Source organism: Coregonus lavaretus (genome assembly GCF_964263955.1).
Source record: "Coregonus lavaretus genome assembly, contig: HAP1_SCAFFOLD_2877, whole genome shotgun sequence".
Taxonomy (NCBI): Eukaryota; Metazoa; Chordata; class Actinopteri; order Salmoniformes; family Salmonidae; genus Coregonus; species Coregonus lavaretus.
Genome location: NW_028167014.1, coordinates 619 through 20871, shown reverse-complemented (window position 1 = coordinate 20871; position 20253 = coordinate 619). Strand labels below are relative to the sequence as shown.

The 20253-nt window shown below is 48.3% G+C and overlaps 1 pseudogene across 1 annotated transcript in view; it reads left to right on the top strand.

Annotated features, from left to right (window-relative positions):
- Positions 1–17894, top strand: part of LOC311113972 (unconventional myosin-X-like) — a 67875-nt pseudogene extending 49981 nt beyond the window's left edge. Inside the window, exons 15-18 of the transcript XR_014615182.1 lie at positions 1893–2081; positions 2985–3142; positions 8356–8479; positions 17597–17894. The product of XR_014615182.1 is annotated as an unconventional myosin-X-like (transcript). The remainder of the gene's footprint in view (positions 1–1892; positions 2082–2984; positions 3143–8355; positions 8480–17596) is intronic.
- Positions 17895–20253: the final 2359 nt, after the last annotated feature.

Below are 20253 nucleotides of genomic sequence, written 5' to 3'. Positions count from 1 at the left end.
CAGCATAACGTGGTGACACTACAGAATAATGTGGTGACACTACAGAATAACCTGGTGACACTACATCATAACGTGGTGACACTACAGCATAACGTGGTGACACTACAGAATAATGTGGTGACACTACAGAATAACCTGGTGACACTACAGCATAACGTGGTGACACTACAGCATAACGTGGTGACACTACAGCATAACGTGGTGATACTACAGAATAATGTGGTGACACTACAGAATAACCTGGTGACACTACAGCATAACGTGGTGACACTACAGCATAACGTGGTGATACTACAGAATAACGTGGTGACACTACAGCATAACGTGGTGATACTACAGCATAACGTGGTGATACTACAGCATAACGTGGTGACACTACACCATAACCTGGTGACACTACAGAATAACGTGGTGACACTACAGCATAACGTGGTGATACTACAGCATAACGTGGTGACACTACAGCATAACCTGGTGACACTACAGCATAACGTGGTGACACTACAGAATAACGTGGTGACACTACAGCATAACCTGGTGACACTACACCATAACCTGGTGACACTACAGCGTGGTTAGAATACATTATCTGATACATCATTATTTATACAGTCAGTTTGTGGTCATATTTATATATTCATAAATTTATATACAGTACACTGAACAAAAATATAAACGCAACATGTAAAGTGTTGGTCCCATGTTTCATGAGCTTAAATAAAAGATCCCAGAAATGTTCCATACACACAAAAAGCTTATTTCTCTAAAGTTATGTGCACAAATTTGTTTACATCCCTGTTAGTGAGCATTTCTCCTTTGCCAAGATAATCCATCCACCTGACAAGTGTGGCATATCAAGAAGCTGATTAAACAGCATGATCAATACACAGGTGCACCTTGTGCTGGGGACAATAAAAGGCCACTCTAAAATGTGCAGTTTTGTCACACAACACAATGCCACAGATGTCTCACGTTTTGAGGGAGCGTGCAATTGGCATGTTGACTGCAGGAATGTCCACCAGAGCTGTTGCCAGAGAATTTAATGTTAATTTCTCTACCATAAGCTGCCTCCAACATTGTTTTAGAGAATTTGGCAGTACATCCAACCGGCCTCACAACCGCTACCCATGTGTATGGCATCGTGTGGGCGAGCGGTTTGCTGATGTCAGCGTTGTGAACAGAGTGCCCCATGGTGGCGGTGGGGTTATGGTATGGGCAGGCATAAATTACAGACAACGAACACAATTGCATTTTATCTATTGAGGCCCATTGTCGTGCCATTCATCCGCCGCCATCACCTCATGTTTCAGCATGATAATGAACGGCCCCATGTCATAAGGATCTGTACACAATTCCTGGAAGCTGAAAATGTCCCAGTTCTTCCATGGCCTGCATACTCACCAGACATGTCACCCATTGAGCATGTTTGGGATGCTCTGGATTGACGTTTACGACAGCGTGTTCCAGTTCCCGCCAATATCCAGCAACCTCGCACAGCCATTGAAGAGGAGTGGGACAACATTCCACAGGCCACAATCAACAGCCTGATCAACTCAATGTGAAGGAGATGTGTCCCGCTGCATGAGGCAAATGGTGGTCGCACCAGATACTGACTGGTTTTCTGATCCACGCCCCTACCTTTTTTTTAAGGTATCTGTGACCAACAGATGCATATTTGTATTCCCAGTCATGTGAAATCCATAGATTAGGGCCTAATGCATATTATTTCCATTGACTGATTTCCTTCTATGAACTGTAACTCAGTAAAATATTTGAAATTGTTGCATGTTGCATTTCTATTCATAATTTCATATTTATATATTTATATATTTTGGAACTGTCATGAACATTTAACAGCTGATATTTACCTGTCCTTCTCTCTCTCCTCCCAGGTTGGCTTCACAAGGCGATCAGGGCTAACAGCACTAATCTGAAGCTGAAGAAGAGATGGTTTGTTTTAACATCTAACTCTCTGGACTACTACAAGTCTTCAGAGCGCAGTGTGTCCAAGCTGGGGACCCTGGTCCTCAACAGTCTCTGCTCTGTGGTCCAGCCCGACGAGAAGGTCTTCAAGGACACAGGTATGTACAGACAGAGAATGTAGTATTATTGGGTCATAAGGCTCTGGTCAAAAGAAGTGTGCCATATAAAGGGAATAGGGTGCCATTTGGGATGGAGACAGGGAGAGTAGTGGCCTGTGCTGCGCATTGCATTTCTAGCCTGGTCCCAGATCTGTTTGTGCCGTCTTGACAATTCTTATTAGTGACAAAGACCATAGGAGACAACAAAGAACACATCTGGGACCAGGCTAATGCATTTCATCAAGTCATTGTAAAAATCCATATGTGTCTGTCTACCATACAATGCTCTGTCGTAATCACACTTGAGATTGATTTGCCATGTCAGTACTATTTCAGTGCTCCTTGAATCACTCAGACTATTCTATACCCCCCCCCCCCCCCCCCTCTAACCCTAACCCCCCCCACCCCCCCTCTAACCCTAACCCCCCCACCCACCCCCCCTCTAACCCTAACCCCCCCCCCCCCTCTAACCCTAACCCCCCCCCCCCCTCTAACCCTAACCCCCCCACCCACCCCCCCTCTAACCCTAACCCCCCCCCCCCCTCTAACCCTAACCCCCCCACCCACCCCCCCTCTAACCCTAACCCCCACCCACCCCCCCTCTAACCCTAACCCCCCCCCCCTCTAACCCTAACCCCCCCCCCCCTCTAACCCTAACCCCCCCCCCCCCTCTAACCCTAACCCCCCCACCCACCCCCCCTCTAACCCTAACCCCCCCCCCCCTCTAACCCTAACCCCCCCACCCACCCCCCCTCTAACCCTAACCCCCCCCCCCCCCTCTAACCCTAACCCCCCCCCCCCCCCCTCTAACCCTAACCCCCCCCCCTCTAACCCTAACCCCCCCCCCCCCTCTAACCCTAACCCCCCCCCACCCACCCCCCCTCTAACCCTAACCCACCCCAGGTTACTGGAACATCATCGTACACGGGCGTAAACACTCGTACCACCTCTACACCAAACTACTGAACGAGGCTATGCGCTGGGCGTCGGCCATACAGGGGGTTATCGACAGCAAGGTTCCCATAGAGACACCCACACAGCAACTCATCAGGGACATCAAGGTACAGCCAATCAGCAGCCTGCATACTGCCAATCAACCAGTCACCAGCCTTCATACTGACCATACTGAAAAATGGTCATTTTATGTCAGATGAATTAGCATTTTAGCCTGGTTCCAGATCTGTTTGTGCTGTCTTGCCAACTTCTATGTTATTAATGCGTGTTTGGCAAGACAGCACAAACAGACCTGAGACCAGTCTAGTTACATTTATCCCTGAGCTCAAACGTAACCCCTGTTCATCCTTCTAGCTGTGGCGTCATCTACCGTTGCAGCCTCTGCTTATGGCCAACAGGGACACTAACGGTCACCCTGTAGTGAAGTGAGATACTAATCTGGGCCCAGCACAGTCACACTGTAGTGACGTGAGGTACTAATCTGGGCCCAGCACAGTCACACTGTAGTGACGTGAGGTACTAATCTGGGCCCAGCACAGTCACACTGTAGTGAAGTGAGGTACTAACCCGGGCCCAGCACAGTCACACTGTAGTGACGTGAGGTACTAATCTGGGCCCAGCACAGTCACACTGTAGTGACGTGAGGTACTAATCTGGGCCCAGCACAGTCACACTGTAGTGACGTGAGGTACTAATCTGGGCCCAGCACAGTCACACTGTAGTGAAGTGAGGTACTAACCCGGGCCCAGCACAGTCACACTGTAGTGACGTGAGGTACTAATCTGGGCCCAGCACAGTCACACTGTAGTGACGTGAGGTACTAATCTGGGCCCAGCACAGTCACACTGTAGTGAAGTGAGGTACTAACCTGGGCCCAGCACAGTCACACTGTAGTGAAGTGAGGTACTAACCTGGGCCCAGCACAGTCACACTGTAGTGAAGTGAGGTACTAACCTGGGCCCAGCACAGTCACACTGTAGTGACGTGAGGTACTAACCTAGGCCCAGCACAGTCACACTGTAGTGAAGTGAGGTACTAACCCGGGCCCAGCACAGTCACACTGTAGTGAAGTGAGGTACTAACCCGGGCCCAGCACAGTCACACTGTAGTGAAGTGAGGTACTAATCTGGGCCCAGCACAGTCACACTGTAGTGAAGTGAGGTACTAATCTGGGCCCAGCACAGTCACACTGTAGTGAAGTGAGGTACTAATCTGGGCCCAGCACAGTCACACTGTAGTGAAGTGAGGTACTAATCTGGGCCCAGCACAGTCACACTGTAGTGAAGTGAGGTACTAACCTAGGCCCAGCACAGTCACACTGTAGTGACGTGAGATACTAACCTGGGCCCAGCACAGTCACACTGTAGTGAAGTGAGGTACTAATCTGGGCCCAGCACAGTCACACTGTAGTGAAGTGAGGTACTAACCCGGGCCCAGCACAGTCACACTGTAGTGAAGTGAGGTACTAATCTGGGCCCAGCACAGTCACACTGTAGTGAAGTGAGGTACTAACCTAGGCCCAGCACAGTCACACTGTAGTGAAGTGAGGTACTAACCTAGGCCCAGCACAGTCACACTGTAGTGAAGTGAGGTACTAATCTGGGCCCAGCACAGTCACACTGTAGTGAAGTGAGGTACTAACCTAGGCCCAGCACAGTCACACTGTAGTGAAGTGAGGTACTAATCTGGGCCCAGCACAGTCACACTGTAGTGAAGTGAGGTACTAATCTGGGCCCAGCACAGTCACACTGTAGTGAAGTGAGGTACTAATCTGGGCAAGTATTGCCTCGAGGTTGGAGCATTGGGCCACAAGGTAACCCAACTCTGTCATACAGAGTGTTGACTTGAATATTGTCTCATGACAAGCCATGAGATGCTAGTCTGGTCCCAGATCTGTTTATGATTTCTTGCCAACTCGGAGGGGGGGGGGGGGGGGGCAAGTATAGCCTCGAGGTTGGAGCGTTGGGCCACAAGGTGAAAACCTGTTGCTGTGCCCTTGAGCAAGGCACTTAACCCAAATTGCTCCAGGGGTGCTGGACAATGGTGACCCTGGTCGTGATCCCGCTTCCTGTGGATGTCTCAGGGGGAGTTGGGATATTCAAAATACACATTTTCACTACACACTTGTACAAGTGTTTAACAGGACAAATATACAGTGCATTCGGAAAGTATTCAGACGCCTTGACTTTTTCCACATTTTGTTACGTTACAGCCTTATTCTAAAATGGATGAAATTAAATCAAATCCTCATCAATCTACACACAATACCCCATAATGACAAAGCGAAAACAGCTTTTTAGAAATGTTTGCAAATGTATTACAAATAAAAAACAGAAATACCTTATTTACATAAGTATTCAGACCCTTTGCTATGAGACTTGAAATTGAGCTCAGGTGCATCCTGTTTCCATTGATCATCCTTGAAATGTTTGTACGAATGCAATTGATTGGACATGATTTGGAAAGGCACACATATAAGGTCCCACAGTTGACAGAGCATGTCTGAGCAAAAACGAAGGAATTGTCCGTAGAGCTCAGAGACCGGATTGTGTCGAGGCACAGATATGGGGAAGGGTACAAAAACAATGTCTGCAGCATTGAAGGTCCCCAAGACCACAGTGGCCTCCATCATTCTTAAATGGAAGAAGTTTGGAACCACCAAGACTCGAGAGAGCGAGCCGCCCGCCCAAACTGAGCAATTGGGGGAAAAGGGCCTTGGTCAGGGAAGTGACCAAGAACCCAATGTTCACTCTGACAGAGCTCCAGAGTTCCTGTGTAGAGATGGGAGAACCTTCCAGAAGGACAACCATCTCTGCAGCACTCTCAGGACCTCAGACTGGGGCGAAGGTTCACCTTCCAACAGGACAACGACCCTAAGCACACAGCCAAGACAACGCAGGAGTGGCTTCGGAACAAGTCTCTGAATGTCCTTGAGTGGCCCAGCCAGAGCCTGGACTTGAACCCGATCGAACATCTCTGGAGAGACCTGAAAATAGCTGTGCAGCGACGCTCCCCATCCAACCTGACAGAGCTTGAGAGGATCTGCAGTGTAGAATAGGAGAAACTCCCCAAATACAGGTGTGCCAAGCTTGTAGCGTCATACCCAAGACTTGAGGCTGTAATCGCTGCCAAAGGTGCTCGTGAAGAGGGCACGACAAAACCTATTCCCCCTGAGGAGACTGAAAAGATTTGGCATGGGTCCTCAGATCCTCAAAATGTTCTACAGCTGCACCATCGAGAGCATCCTGACTGGTTGCATCACTGCCTGGTATAGCAACTGCTCGGCCTCTGACAGCAAGGCACTACAGAGGATAGTGCGTACGGCCCAGTACATCACTGGGGCCAAGCTTCCTGCCATCCAGGACCTCTATACCAGGCTGTGTCAGAGGAAGGCCCTAAAAATTGTCAAAGACTCCAGCCACCCTAGTCATAGACTATTCTCTCTGCAACCGCATGGCAAGCAGTACCGGAACGCCAAGTCTAGGTCCAAGAGGCTTCTAAACAGCTTCTACCCCTAAGACATAAGACTCCTGAACATCTAATCAAATGGCTACCCAGACTATTTGCATTGACAATAGGCAAGCAGCTTGGTGAGAAGGCAATAACTGTTGGCACAATTATTAGAAAATGGAAGAAGTTCAAGATGACAGTCAATCTCCCTCGGTCTGGGGCTCCATGCAAGATCTCACCTCGTGGGGCATCAATGATCATGAGGAAGGTGAGGGATCAGCCCAGAACTACACGGCAGGACCTGGTTAATGACCTGAAGAGAGCTGGGACCACAGTCTCAAAGAAAACCATTAGTAACACACTATGCCGTCATGGATTAAAATCCTACAGCCCACGCAAGGTCCCCCTGCTCAAGCCAGCGCATGTCCAGGCCCGTCTGAAGTTTGCCAATGACCATCTGGATGATCCAGAGGAGGAATGGGAGAAGGTCATGTGATCTGATGAGACAAAAATAGAGCTTTTTGGTCTAAACTCGCCGTGTTTGGAGGAAGAAGAAGGATGAGTACAACCCCAAGAACACCATCCCAACCGTGAAGCATGGAGGTGGAAACATCATTCTTTGGGGATGCTTTTCTGCAAAGGGGACAGGACGACTGCACCGTATTGAGGGGAGGATGGATGGGGCCATGTATCGCGAGATCTTGGCCAACAACCTCCTTCCCTCAGTAAGAGCATTGAAGATGGGTCGTGGCTGGGTCTCAAGGTCCTGGAGTGGCCTAGCCAGTCTCCAGACCTGAACCCAATAGAAAATCTTTGGAGGGAGTTGAAAGTCTGTATTGCCCAGCGACAGCCCCGAAACCTGAAGGATCTGGAGAAGGTCTGTATGTGTGCAAACCTGGTCAAGACCTACAGGAAACGTATGATCTCTGTAATTGCAAACAAAGGTTTCTGTACCAAATATTAAGTTCTGCTTTTCTGATGTATCAAATACTTATGTCATGCAATAAAATGCAAATTAATTACTTAAAAATCATACAATGTGATTTTCTGGATTTTTGTTTTAGATTCCGTCTCTCACAGTTGAAGTGTACCTATGATAAAAATTACAGACCTCTACATGCTTTGTAAGTAGGAAAACCTGCAGAATCGGCATTGTATCAAATACTTGTTCTCCCCACTGTATGCATAGTCACTTTAATAACTCTACCTACATGTACATATTACCTCAATTACCTTGACTAACCTGTACCCCTGCACATTGACTCGGTACCGGTACCCCCTGTATATAGCCTCGCTATTGTTATTTTAACTGCTAATCTTTAATTATTTGTTACTGTATTAATATTTTATATTGTATTTTTTTTGGTATTCTTTCTTAAAACTGCATTGTTGGTTAAGGGCTTGTAAGTAAGCATTTCACTGTAAGGTCTACACCTGTTGTATTCGGCGCATGTGGCAAACATAATTTTATTTTATTTGATTCAACAAAGTACTGAGTAAAGGGTCTGAATAGTTAAGTAAATATGATATTTTATATTTTGTTTAAAATTTTCTGCTTGAAGTTTTTTTTTAAATGCTTTGTCATTATGGTGAATTGTGTAAAAAAAACACAATTTAAATCAATTTTAGAATAAGGCTGTAATGTATGCACTGTAAGCACCCCCCAAAGTATAATTAATGATGGTCCTAACCCCCATAGTGTTATTATTATGGTCCACAGGAGTTGTCAAGACAACTGACAGCTGCGTTCATGTTTGGATTTCAGACTGGTTCCACCAGGCTACAAACAGATTTTGGGACCAGGCTTACGAGATGCTAGTGTTGACCTCTGACCCCTAGCCCCTGACCCCTTGTGTATCCCCCCCCCCAGGAGAGCAGTCTGAACGTGGAGGCTGTGGAGCAGACGTACTGGAGGAACCCTATCCTCAGATATACCCAGCACCCCCTCCACTCCCCCCTTCTGCCTCTGCCCTACGGGGAGGTCAACATCCACCGTGAGTTATGACCGGACTTCTACTACAACCTCTTTAACCCTGCATGTATGGAAGCATTTAGCTGCCGAAACTCAATTGGAAATGCAAATGGACAAATTATAAATCAATATCATGTCTGCAATTCATTTTTCGTGACAAAATTCAAATTGAAACGCAAAAAAAAGTAATTATTGCTAAGAGTATGCATAATGTCTGCCAATCTGAAAAAGAAATAGCAAAGTGTGTTTGATATTTCACGTCCATGGTACTATCCAGTACAACGCTGACACATTGAACAACTACATGTAAATGCTTAAACCACACAGAGTATGGAAAAGCATTGTCAATTGAGAATTCATTTTATTTTTGTCACAATTCATGCTATCTCAACAAGGAAATGAAATGGCAAACATGAGAAATGATTTGTCATTTGAGACAGTCAAAATTCAAATGATCAATCAAAAATTCGATAAATCAATGCTTCAGTTTCCCCATTGCCTTTTCATTTTCGATGTGTTAGACCTGTCAATCAAACACGGAGGGCGGGGTTTGGTAACGTAAACCTGGGCTTGCTAGCTATGTTCAAGAAATACCGGTACGCTTCATTTCTTAAAGTATTTCTGGATCAGAGAGGAAGAGGTGAAGCTGGACTATTCTGAACAAAAATATAAATGCAACATTTATTAGGCCCTAATCTATGGATTTCACATGACTGGGAATACAGATACGTATCTGTTGGTCACAGATATCTTTCGAAAAAAGGTAGGGGCGTGGATCAGAAAACCAGTCAGTATCTGGTGTGACCACCATTTGCCTCATGCAGCGAGACACATCTCCTTCACATAGAGTTGATTGTGGCCTGTGGAATGTTGTCCCACTCCTCTTCAATGGCTTTGCGAAGTTGCTGGATATTGGTGGGAACTGGAACACGCTGTCGTAAACGTCAATCCAGAGCATTCCAAACATGCTCAATGGGTGACATGTCTGGTGAGTATGCAGGCCATGGAAGAACTGGGACATTTTCAGCTTCCAGGAATTGTGTACAGATCCTTGTGACATGGGGCCGTTCATTATCATGCTGAAACATGAGGTGATGGCGGCGGATGAATGGCACTACAATGGGCCTCAGGATCTCGTCACGGTATCTCTGTGCATTGAAATTGCTATCAATAAAATGCAATTTTGTTCGTTGTTCATAGCTTATGCCTGCCCATACCATAACCCCACCGCCACCATGGGGCACTCTGTTCACAACGTTGACATCAGCAAACCGCTCGCCCACACGACGCCATACACATGGTCAGCGGTTGTGAGGCCGGTTGGACGTCCTGCCAAATTCTCTAAAACGACGTTGGAGGCGGCTTATGGTAGAGAAATGAACATTAAATTCTCTGGCAACAGCTCTGGCGGACATTCCTGCAGTCAGCATGCCAATTGCACGCTCCCTCAAAACTTGAGACTTCTGTGGCATTGTGTTGTGTGACAAAACAGCACATTTTAGAGTGGCCTTTTATTGTCCCCAGCACAAGGTGCACCTGTGTAATGATCATGCTGTTTAATCAGCTTCTTGATATGTCACACCTGTCAGGTGGATGGATTATCTTGACAAAGGAGAAATGCTCACTAACAGGGATGTAAACACATTTGTGCACAACATTGTAGAGTAAAAAGCTTTTATTCTGGGATCTTTTATTTCAGCTCATGAAACATGGGATCACCACTTTACATATTGCGTTGATATTTTTGTTCAGTATATATACTGAATACCTCAGATAGATAATCTGTTGTATGCTATGCTGGCTAGGACAGCCGGTGAGCAAGGAATTTGCGGGGGGAGAAATATTGTCATTGGTGTTGCTGCAAGCTACTAGCAATGATGGCTAGTATATGTAGCTAGCTAGCTAGGTTAATAATAATAATAATAATATGCCATTTAGCAGACGCTTTTATCCAAAGCGACTTACAGTCATGCGTGCATACATTTTATTTATTTTTAATTTTTTTGTGTATGGGTGGTCCCGGGGATCGAACCCACTACCTTGGCGTTACAAGCGCCGTGCTCTACCAGCGGAGCTACAGAGGACCACAGGTTCGATACGTCAGTATGCTAAGGATATGGTGAGGATATGGTGAGGATATGGTGAGGATATGGTGAGAGGCAAGTCAACACATTTTAAGACATGAGTAGATGGACATAACCTACTACAATCATTCTGGTCTAACAAATAAAATATATATAGCTTTATTTTTTAACACAGTGACTGTGTGTGAGAGAGCGAGATGAAGAATGAACCCTGGTTTGGCCGTTAGTCTTTGAGTTGGTCCTTGGTGGTACAGTATTTAATTGTCATGGCACCGTCAGGGTATCCCCACAATAGAAGCACACCTGTGTACTTCAGTACTGTGAAACCATATTGTCTTGAGCAGTAAAGTTTTTCCTCGACTCAATAATGAATCAATAATCAATCAATGATAAAGCTGCGAGCCAAAGTAAGTAAGAGGGTAACTTTGCACGAGCCATGCATGAGCCACAATGGCTCATAGGAGCAGGAGCCTATCTCCTGTTTCTGTAGTGTGAGGTTGTCACGATCGTCTAGGAGTGAAGGAGACCAAAGCGCAGCGCGTTGAACGAACATGACTTTAATTGGAAAAAGCACCGAAATACAAAACAAAAGACGACTCGTGAAGTCCACAGTACAACGACTGAAACACGGAACAATAACCCACAATGCCCACAAGAAAACATACAGAATAAATATGGCTCCCAATCAGAGATAACGAGCCGACAGCTGACACTCGTTACCTCCGATTGGGAGTCATATGACTACTCAACATAAAACCCAAACATAGAAATGAAACAACTAGATCCCACATAGAAATACACCCAAAAGAAAATGACAACCCTGGCTCACAACTAAGAGTCCCGGAGCCAGAACGTCACAGTACCCCCCCCTAAAGGCGCGGACTGCGACCGCGCCTCACAACCCCACAATAGGGGAGGGCTGGGTGGGTGTTGCTCCCCGGAGGCGGTTCCGGCTCCGGGCTTGACCACCACCCCACTATAGTTACTACCCGCTTTCTTTTCCTCCTCCCAATGACCACCCTCCACTTAAACCCACCTGGATTAATGGGCAGCACCGGACTAAGAGGCAGCACCAGGCTAAGGGACAGCACCGGACTAAGGGGCAGCACTGGACTAAGGGGCAGCACTGGACTAAGGGGCAGCACCTGACTAAATGGCGGATCCTGGCTGGCTGGCTCTGGCGGATCCTGGCTGGACGGCTCTGGCGGATCCTGGCTGGACGGCTCTGGCGGATCCTGGCTGGACGGCTCATGGCTGGCTGACGGATCTGGCTGCTCATGGCTGGCTGACGGATCTGGCTGCTCATGACTGGCTGACGGATCTGGCCACTCATGGCTGGCGGAAGGCTCTGGCTGATCCCGTCTGGCGGAAGGCTCTGGCTGCTCCTGTCTGGCGGAAGGCTCTGGCTGATCCGGTCTGACGGAAGGCTCTGGCTGCTCCTGTCTGGCGGAAGGCACTGGCTGATCCTGTCTGGCGGAAGGCTCTGGCTGATCCTGTCTGGCGGAAGGCTCTGGCTGATCCTGTCTGGCGGAAGGCTCTGGCTGATCCTGTCTGGCGGAAGGCTCTGGCTGATCCTGTCTGGCGGAAGGCTCTGGCTGATCCTGTCTGGCGGAGAGCTCTAGCGGCTCCGGTCTGGCGGACGGCTCTGAAGGCTCATGGCCGACGGGCGGCTTTGCAGGCTCAGTACAGACGGGCAGTTCAGACGGCGTTGGGCAGACGGACAGTTCAGACGGCGTTGGGCAGACGGGCAGTTCAGACGGCGTTGGGCAGACGGGCAGTTCAGGCGCCGTTGGGCAGACGGGCAGTTCAGACGGCGTTGGGCAGACGGGCAGTTCAGACGGCGTTGGGCAGACGGGCAGTTCAGGCGCCGTTGGGCAGACGGGCAGTTCAGACGGCGTTGGGCAGACGGGCAGTTCAGACGGCGTTGGGCAGACGGACAGTTCAGGCCCCGTTGGGCAGACGGCAGACTCTGGCCGTCTGAGGCGCACCGTAGGCCTGGTGCGTGGTGCCGGAACTGGAGGTACCGGGCTGAGGACACGCATCTCAGGGCTAGTGCGGGGAGAAGCAACAGGGCATGCTTGGCCCTGGGGACGCACCGTAGGCCTGATGCGTGGTGCCGGAACTGGAGGTACCGGGCTGCGGACACGCATCTCAGGGCTAGTGCGGGAAGCAGCAACAGGGCATGCTTGGCCCTGGGGACGCACATAAGGCCTAGTGCGGAGAGCAGCAACAGGGCATGCTGGACCCTGGGGACGCACATAAGGCCTAGTGCGGAGAGCAGGAACAGGCCGGGCTGGGCTGGCGACGCGCACCGTATCCCTGGTGCGAGAGGCCGGAACAGGCCGGGCCGGGCTGGCGAAGCGCACCGTATCCCTGGTGCGTGGAGTAGGAACAGGCCGGGCTGGGCTGGCGACGCGCACCGTATCCCTGGTGCGAGTGGCCGGAACAGGCCGGGCCGGGCTGGCGAAGCGCACCGTATCCCTGGTGCGTGGAGTAGGAACAGGCCGGGCTGAGCTGGCGACGCGCACCGTATCCCTGGTGCGAGTGGCCGGAACAGGCCGGGCCGGGCTGGCGAAGCGCACCCTATCCCTGGTGCGTGGAGCAGGAACAGGCCGGGCTGGGCTGGCGACGCGCACCGCATCCCTGGTGCGAGTGGCCGGAACAGGCCGGGTCGGGCTGGCGTAGCACACCGTGGACCTGGTGCTTGGAGTAGGAACAGGCCGGTCCGTACCGGGAACACACACCACTGGCCTCAACCGAGGATCAGGAACGGGCCGGACCGGACTGGCAACACACATCAGTCCTTCACGCCGTGCCACAAACACTTCCCTCCCTCTACTCGCCAATGGCTCCCGTACTCCGTTAGCCTTCTCTCCTTTTCTCCCTGTGGCAGCCTCCTGCTGCCCAGCCGCCCAAGCCATGTGCCCCCCCCCAAAAACTTTTTGGGGTTGCCTCCCGTCCTTCCGACGATGGCCCTGCCGATGCCGTTGCTCCTCTCCTGTCAGGTTCTCCCCCTTCATCGCCCTCCGGTACCGGACGGCCTCCTCCTGGGTAATATGTCCCCAGCCGAGGAGGACATCCACCAACGTTCTCTCCTGACCCGGCGCCTCCTCCCATGTCCAGACCCTTTGCTCCTGGACGCGCTGCTTGGTCCTTTTGTGGTGGGTTATTCTGTCACGATCGTCTGAGGAAACGGACCAATACGCAGCGCGTTGAACGAACATGACTTTAATTGGGAAAAGCACCGAAATACAAAACAAAAGACGACTCGTGAAGTCCACAGTACAACGACTGAAACACGGAACAATAACCCACAATGCCCACAAGAAAACATACAGAATAAATATGGCTCCCAATCAGAGATAACGAGCCGACAGCTGACACTCGTTACCTCCGATTGGGAGTCATATGACTACTCAACATAAAACCCAAACATAGAAATGAAACAACTAGATCCCACATAGAAATACACCCAAAAGAAAATGACAACCCTGGCTCACAACTAAGAGTCCCGGAGCCAGAACGTCACAGAGGTAGCTTGATGTACACGTAAACCCCCTGGACAGGGCGCTAGTCTATCGCAGGGCCTTAACCCCAATCTATCTCTATCTCAAACTCGCTTGAGTGCCAAGCAGAGACACATCGGGTCCCATTTTTACAGACTTTGGTGTGACTCGGCCAGGGATCGAACTGTCCAACCTTCAAATCTCAGGGAGGACACTAACCACAAGGGCACTGAGTTGGTTATGCAAGCCATAGGTATAACTATATCGCATATTAAGTCTTTAGGCAAGAAAGAGGAACACTGAACTAAACTAACCAATTGTACAAATCCATTGCTCTTTAATCCAAGAAGGGGAGTAGGCAAGTGCAGACAATTGGCAGAGGGGTGGATCAGGGCATCAAAGTAATATTTCAGCCATGTTGGTGCCCCTCCAGCCCTGGCTTCCTCTGGGAGAGCATCCTTACCTGTCTGAAGGTGGGCAGCTTGGTCAGTAGCATCTGGAAGACAGGAGGGGGCAGCTTGGGCAGCAGCATCTGGAAGACAGGAGGGGGCAGCAGCATCTGGAAGACAGGAGGGGGCAGCAGCATCTGGAAGCCAGGAGGGGGCAGCAGCATCTGGAAGCCAGGAGGGGGCAGCAGCATCTGGAAGACAGGAGGGGGCAGCAGCATCTGGAAGCCAGGAGGGGGCAGCAGCATCTGGAAGCCAGGAGGGGGCAGCAGCATCTGGAAGACAGGAGGGGGCAGCAGCATCTGGAAGACAGGAGGGGGCAGCAGCATCTGGAAGACAGGAGGGGGCAGCAGCATCTGGAAGACAGGAGGGGGCAGCAGCATCTGGAAGACAGGAGGGGGCAGCAGCATCTGGAAGCCAGGAGGGGGCAGCAGCATCTGGAAGACAGGAGGGGGCAGCAGCATCTGGAAGCCAGGAGGAGGCAGCAGCATCTGGAAGCCAGGAGGGGGCAGCAGCATCTGGAAGCCAGGAGGGGGCAGCAGCATCTGGAAGCCAGGAGGGGGCAGCAGCATCTGGAAGCCAGGAGGGGGCAGTGTCCGCTAGAGGTGCTGCTGGGGATGTCCACACACAGCAGTGCTGTTTGTCAGCTGAACCACTGCCTTCTCATAGTTTCCTGAGGGTTGGAACACATAGATTAGTTGAAAGGCACACTGTCAGGTCTAGTGCAAATTAACTAATTTTTGTAGCCTTCAAATAAGACAACAGGAACTCATAAGAATCAGACTAATTCCAGTCCCTATCATAGATCGTCTGCCCCCTTACAGAGTCTCTGGTACTGTCCCCTGTGGGCTATAATAGGATATCTACAGTGCCTTCGGAAAGTATTCAGACCCCTTGACTTTTTTCCACATTTTGTTACGTTGCAGCCTTATTCTAAAATTGATTTACGTTTTAGTAGACGCTCTTATCCAGAGCGACTTAGTTAGTGAATACATATATTTTTTTTAATACTGGCCCCCCGTGGGAATCGAACCCACAACCCTGGCGTTGCAAACGCCATGCTCTATCAACTGAGCTACATCCCTGCCGGCCATTCCCTCCCCTACCCTGGGCCAATTGTGCGCCGCCCATGAGTCTCCCGGTCGCGGCCGGCTGCGACAGAGCCTGGATTCGAACCAGGATCTCTAGTGGCACAGCTAGCACTGCGATGCAGTGCCTTAGACCACTACGCCACTCAGGAGACTACACACAATACCCCATTTCTAAGTGACCCCATAATGACAAAGCAAAAACAGGTTTTTAGAAATATTTGCTAATTTATAAAAAATAAAAAAGCTCAAATATACACTACTGTTCAAAAGTTTGGGGTCACTTAGAAATGTCCTTGTTTTTCGATAGAAAAGCAATTTTTTTGTCCATTAAAATAACATCAAATTGATCATAAATACAGTGTAGACATTGTTCATGTTGTAAATGGCTATTGTAGCTGGAAACGGCAGATTTTTAATGGAATATCTACATAGGCGTACAGAGGCCCATTATCAGCAACCATCAGTCCTGTATTCCAATGGCACGTTGTGTTTGCTAATCCACGTTTATCATTTTAAAAGGCTAATTGATCATTAGAAAACCCTTTTGCAATTATGTTAGCACAGCTGAAAACTGTTGTGCTGATTAAAGAAGCAATAAAACTGGCCTTCTTGAGCCTAGTTGAGGATCTGGAGCATCAGCAGTTGTGGGTTCGATTACAGGATCAAACTGGCCAGAAACAAATAACTTTCTTCTGAAACTCGTCAGTCTATATTTGTTCTGAGAAATGAAGGCTATTCCATGCGAGAAATTGCCAAGAAACTGAAGATCTCGTACAACGCTGTGTACTACTCCCTTCACAGAACAGCGCAAACTGGCTCTAACCAGAATAGAAAGAGGAGTGGGAGGCCCCGGTGCACAACTGAGCAAGAGGACAAATACATTAGAGTGTCTAGTTTGAGAAACAGGCACCTCACAGGTCCTCAACTGGCAGCTTCATTAAATAGTACCCACAAAACACCAGTCTCAACGTCAACAGTGAAGAGGCGACTCCGGGATGCTGACCTTCTAGGCAGAGTTGCAAAGAAAAAGCCATATCTCAGACTGGCCAATAAAAATAAAAGATTAAGATGGGCAGTCTGAGATATGGCTTTTTCTTTGCAACTCTGGCAGACATTATGCATACTCAATGCAATCATTTATTTTTGCGTTTCAATTTGAATTTTGTCACAAAAAATGAATTTTAAACATGATATTGATTTATCATTTGACCATTTGCATTTCCAATGGAGTTTCGGCAGCTACATGCTTCCATATGCAAGGACTTCTACTACAACCTCTTTGTATTTGTATTTGTGCTAATTATGGATTCCCAAGGCAGCAGCTACTCTTCCTGGGGTTTATTATGGATCCCCATTAGTTCCTGCCAAGGCAGCAGCTACTCTTCCTGGGGTTTATTATGGATCCCCATTAGTTCCTGCCAAGGCAGCAGCTACTCTTCCTGGGGTTTATTATGGATCCCCATTAGTTCCTGCCAAGGCAGCAGCTACTCTTCCTGGGGTTTATTATGGATCCCCATTAGTTCCTGCCAAGGCAGCAGCTACTCTTCCTGGGGTTTATTATGGATCCCCATTAGTTCCTGCCAAGGCAGCAGCTACTCTTCCTGGGGTTTATTATGGATCCCCATTAGTTCCTGCCAAGGCAGCAGCTACTCTTCCTGGGGTTTATTATGGATCCCAATTAGCTGCTGCCAAGGCAGCAATTACTCTTCCTGGGGTCCAGCAACAATTAAGGCAGTAATATACATTATAATAGAAATGTTAAACATTAAAATACATTTTACAACAGATTTCACAATACGTTGTGTGCCCTCAGGCCACTGCTCTACTACAACACACCATCCAGGTGTACGTGTGTGTATAGTGTGTATGTTAAGTGTGTTTGTATGTGTGTGTGTAACTCTTCAAGGAATTATACTACAACCTCTTTAACCCTGCAAGGAATTATACTACAACCTCTTTAACCCTGCAAGGAATTATACTACAATCTCTTTAACCCCTCTTTCTCTCCACAGTCCAAAAGGAGAAGGGCTATGCCAGCCTGCAGGACGAGGCAGTGAAGATCTTCAACTCTCTGCAGGAGATGGAGGCAGTGTCCGACCCGGTGCCGATCATCCAGGGCATCCTCCAGACCTGCCAGGACCTACGCCTGCTCCGAGACGAGGTCTACTGCCAGCTCATCAAGCAGACCAATCACGTGACTCAGCCCAACAGCTCGGCCAATCGCGCCCACTGGCACCTCCTCACCTGTATGAGCTGTACCTTCCTGCCCAGCCGGGGCATCCTGCGCTACCTCAAGTTCCACCTCAAAAGGTACTTATTTACCTCCAGTTCCACCTTAAAGGGTACTGTATTTACCTCCAGTTCCACCTCAAAAGGTACTTATTTACCTCCAGTTCCACCTTAAAGGGTACTGTATTTACCTCCAGTTCCACCTTAAAGGGTACTGTATTTACCTCCAGTTCCACCTTAAAGGGTACTGTATTTACCTCCAGTTTCACCTTAAAGGGTACTGTATTTACCTCCAGTTCCACCTTAAAGGGTACTGTATTTACCTCCAGTTCCACCTTAAAGGGTACTGTATTTACCTCCAGTTCCACCTTAAAGGGTACTGTATTTACCTCCAGTTCCACCTTAAAGGGTACTGTATTTACCTCCAGTTCCACCTTAAAGGGTACTGTATTTACCTCCAGTTCCACCTTAAAGGGTACTGTATTTACCTCCAGTTCCACCTTAAAGGGTACTGTATTTACCTCCAGTTCCACCTTAAAGGGTACTGTATTTACCTCCAGTTCCACCTTAAAGGGTACTGTATTTACCTCCAGTTCCACCTTAAAGGGTACTGTATTTACCTCCAGTTCCACCTTAAAGGGTACTGTATTTACCTCCAGTTCCACCTTAAAGGGTACTGTATTTACCTCCAGTTCCACCTTAAAGGGTACTGTATTTACCTCCAGTTCCACCTTAAAGGGTACTGTATTTACCTCCAGTTCCACCTTAAAGGGTACTGTATTTACCTCCAGTTCCACCTTAAAGGGTACTGTATTTACCTCCAGTTCCACCTTAAAGGGTACTGTATTTACCTCCAGTTCCACCTTAAAGGGTACTGTATTTACCTCCAGTTCCACCTTAAAGGGTACTGTATTTACCTCCAGTTCCACCTTAAAGGGTACTGTATTTACCTCCAGTTCCACCTTAAAGGGTACTGTATTTACCTCCAGTTCCACCTTAAAGGGTACTGTATTTACCTCCAGTTCCACCTTAAAGGGTACTGTATTTACCTCCAGTTCCACCTTAAAGGGTACTGTATTTACCTCCAGTTCCACCTTAAAGGGTACTGTATTTACCTCCAGTTCCACCTTAAAGGGTACTGTATTTACCTCCAGTTCCACCTTAAAGGGTACTGTATTTACCTCCAGTTCCACCTTAAAGGGTACTGTATTTACCTCCAGTTCCACCTTAAAGGGTACTGTATTTACCTCCAGTTCCACCTTAAAGGGTACTGTATTTACCTCCAGTTCCACCTTAAAGGGTACTGTATTTACCTCCAGTTCCACCTTAAAGGGTACTGTATTTACCTCCAGTTCCACCTTAAAGGGTACTGTATTTACCTCCAGTTCCACCTTAAAGGGTACTGTATTTACCTCCAGTTCCACCTTAAAGGGTACTGTATTTACCTCCAGTTCCACCTTAAAGGGTACTGTATTTACCTCCAGTTCCACCTTAAAGGGTACTGTATTTACCTCCAGTTCCACCTTAAAGGGTACTGTATTTACCTCCAGTTCCACCTTAAAGGGTACTGTATTTACCTCCAGTTCCACCTTAAAGGGTACTGTATTTACCTCCAGTTCCACCTTAAAGGGTACTGTATTTACCTCCAGTTCCACCTTAAAGGGTACTGTATTTACCTCCAGTTCCACCTTAAAGGGTACTGTATTTACCTCCAGTTCCACCTTAAAGGGTACTGTATTTACCTCCAGTTCCACCTTAAAGGGTACTGTATTTACCTCCAGTTCCACCTTAAAGGGTACTGTATTTACCTCCAGTTCCACCTTAAAGGGTACTGTATTTACCTCCAGTTCCACCTTAAAGGGTACTGTATTTACCTCCAGTTCCACCTTAAAGGGTACTGTATTTACCTCCAGTTCCACCTTAAAGGGTACTGTATTTACCTCCAGTTCCACCTTAAAGGGTACTGTATTTACCTCCAGTTCCACCTTAAAGGGTACTGTATTTACCTCCAGTTCCACCTTAAAGGGTACTGTATTTACCTCCAGTTCCACCTTAAAGGGTACTGTATTTACCTCCAGTTCCACCTTAAAGGGTACTGTATTTACCTCCAGTTCCACCTTAAAGGGTACTGTATTTACCTCCAGTTCCACCTTAAAGGGTACTGTATTTACCTCCAGTTCCACCTTAAAGGGTACTGTATTTACCTCCAGTTCCACCTTAAAGGGTACTGTATTTACCTCCAGTTCCACCTTAAAGGGTACTGTATTTACCTCCAGTTCCACCTTAAAGGGTACTGTATTTACCTCCAGTTCCACCTTAAAGGGTACTGTATTTACCTCCAGTTCCACCTTAAAGGGTACTGTATTTACCTCCAGTTCCACCTTAAAGGGTACTGTATTTACCTCCAGTTCCACCTTAAAGGGTACTGTATTTACCTCCA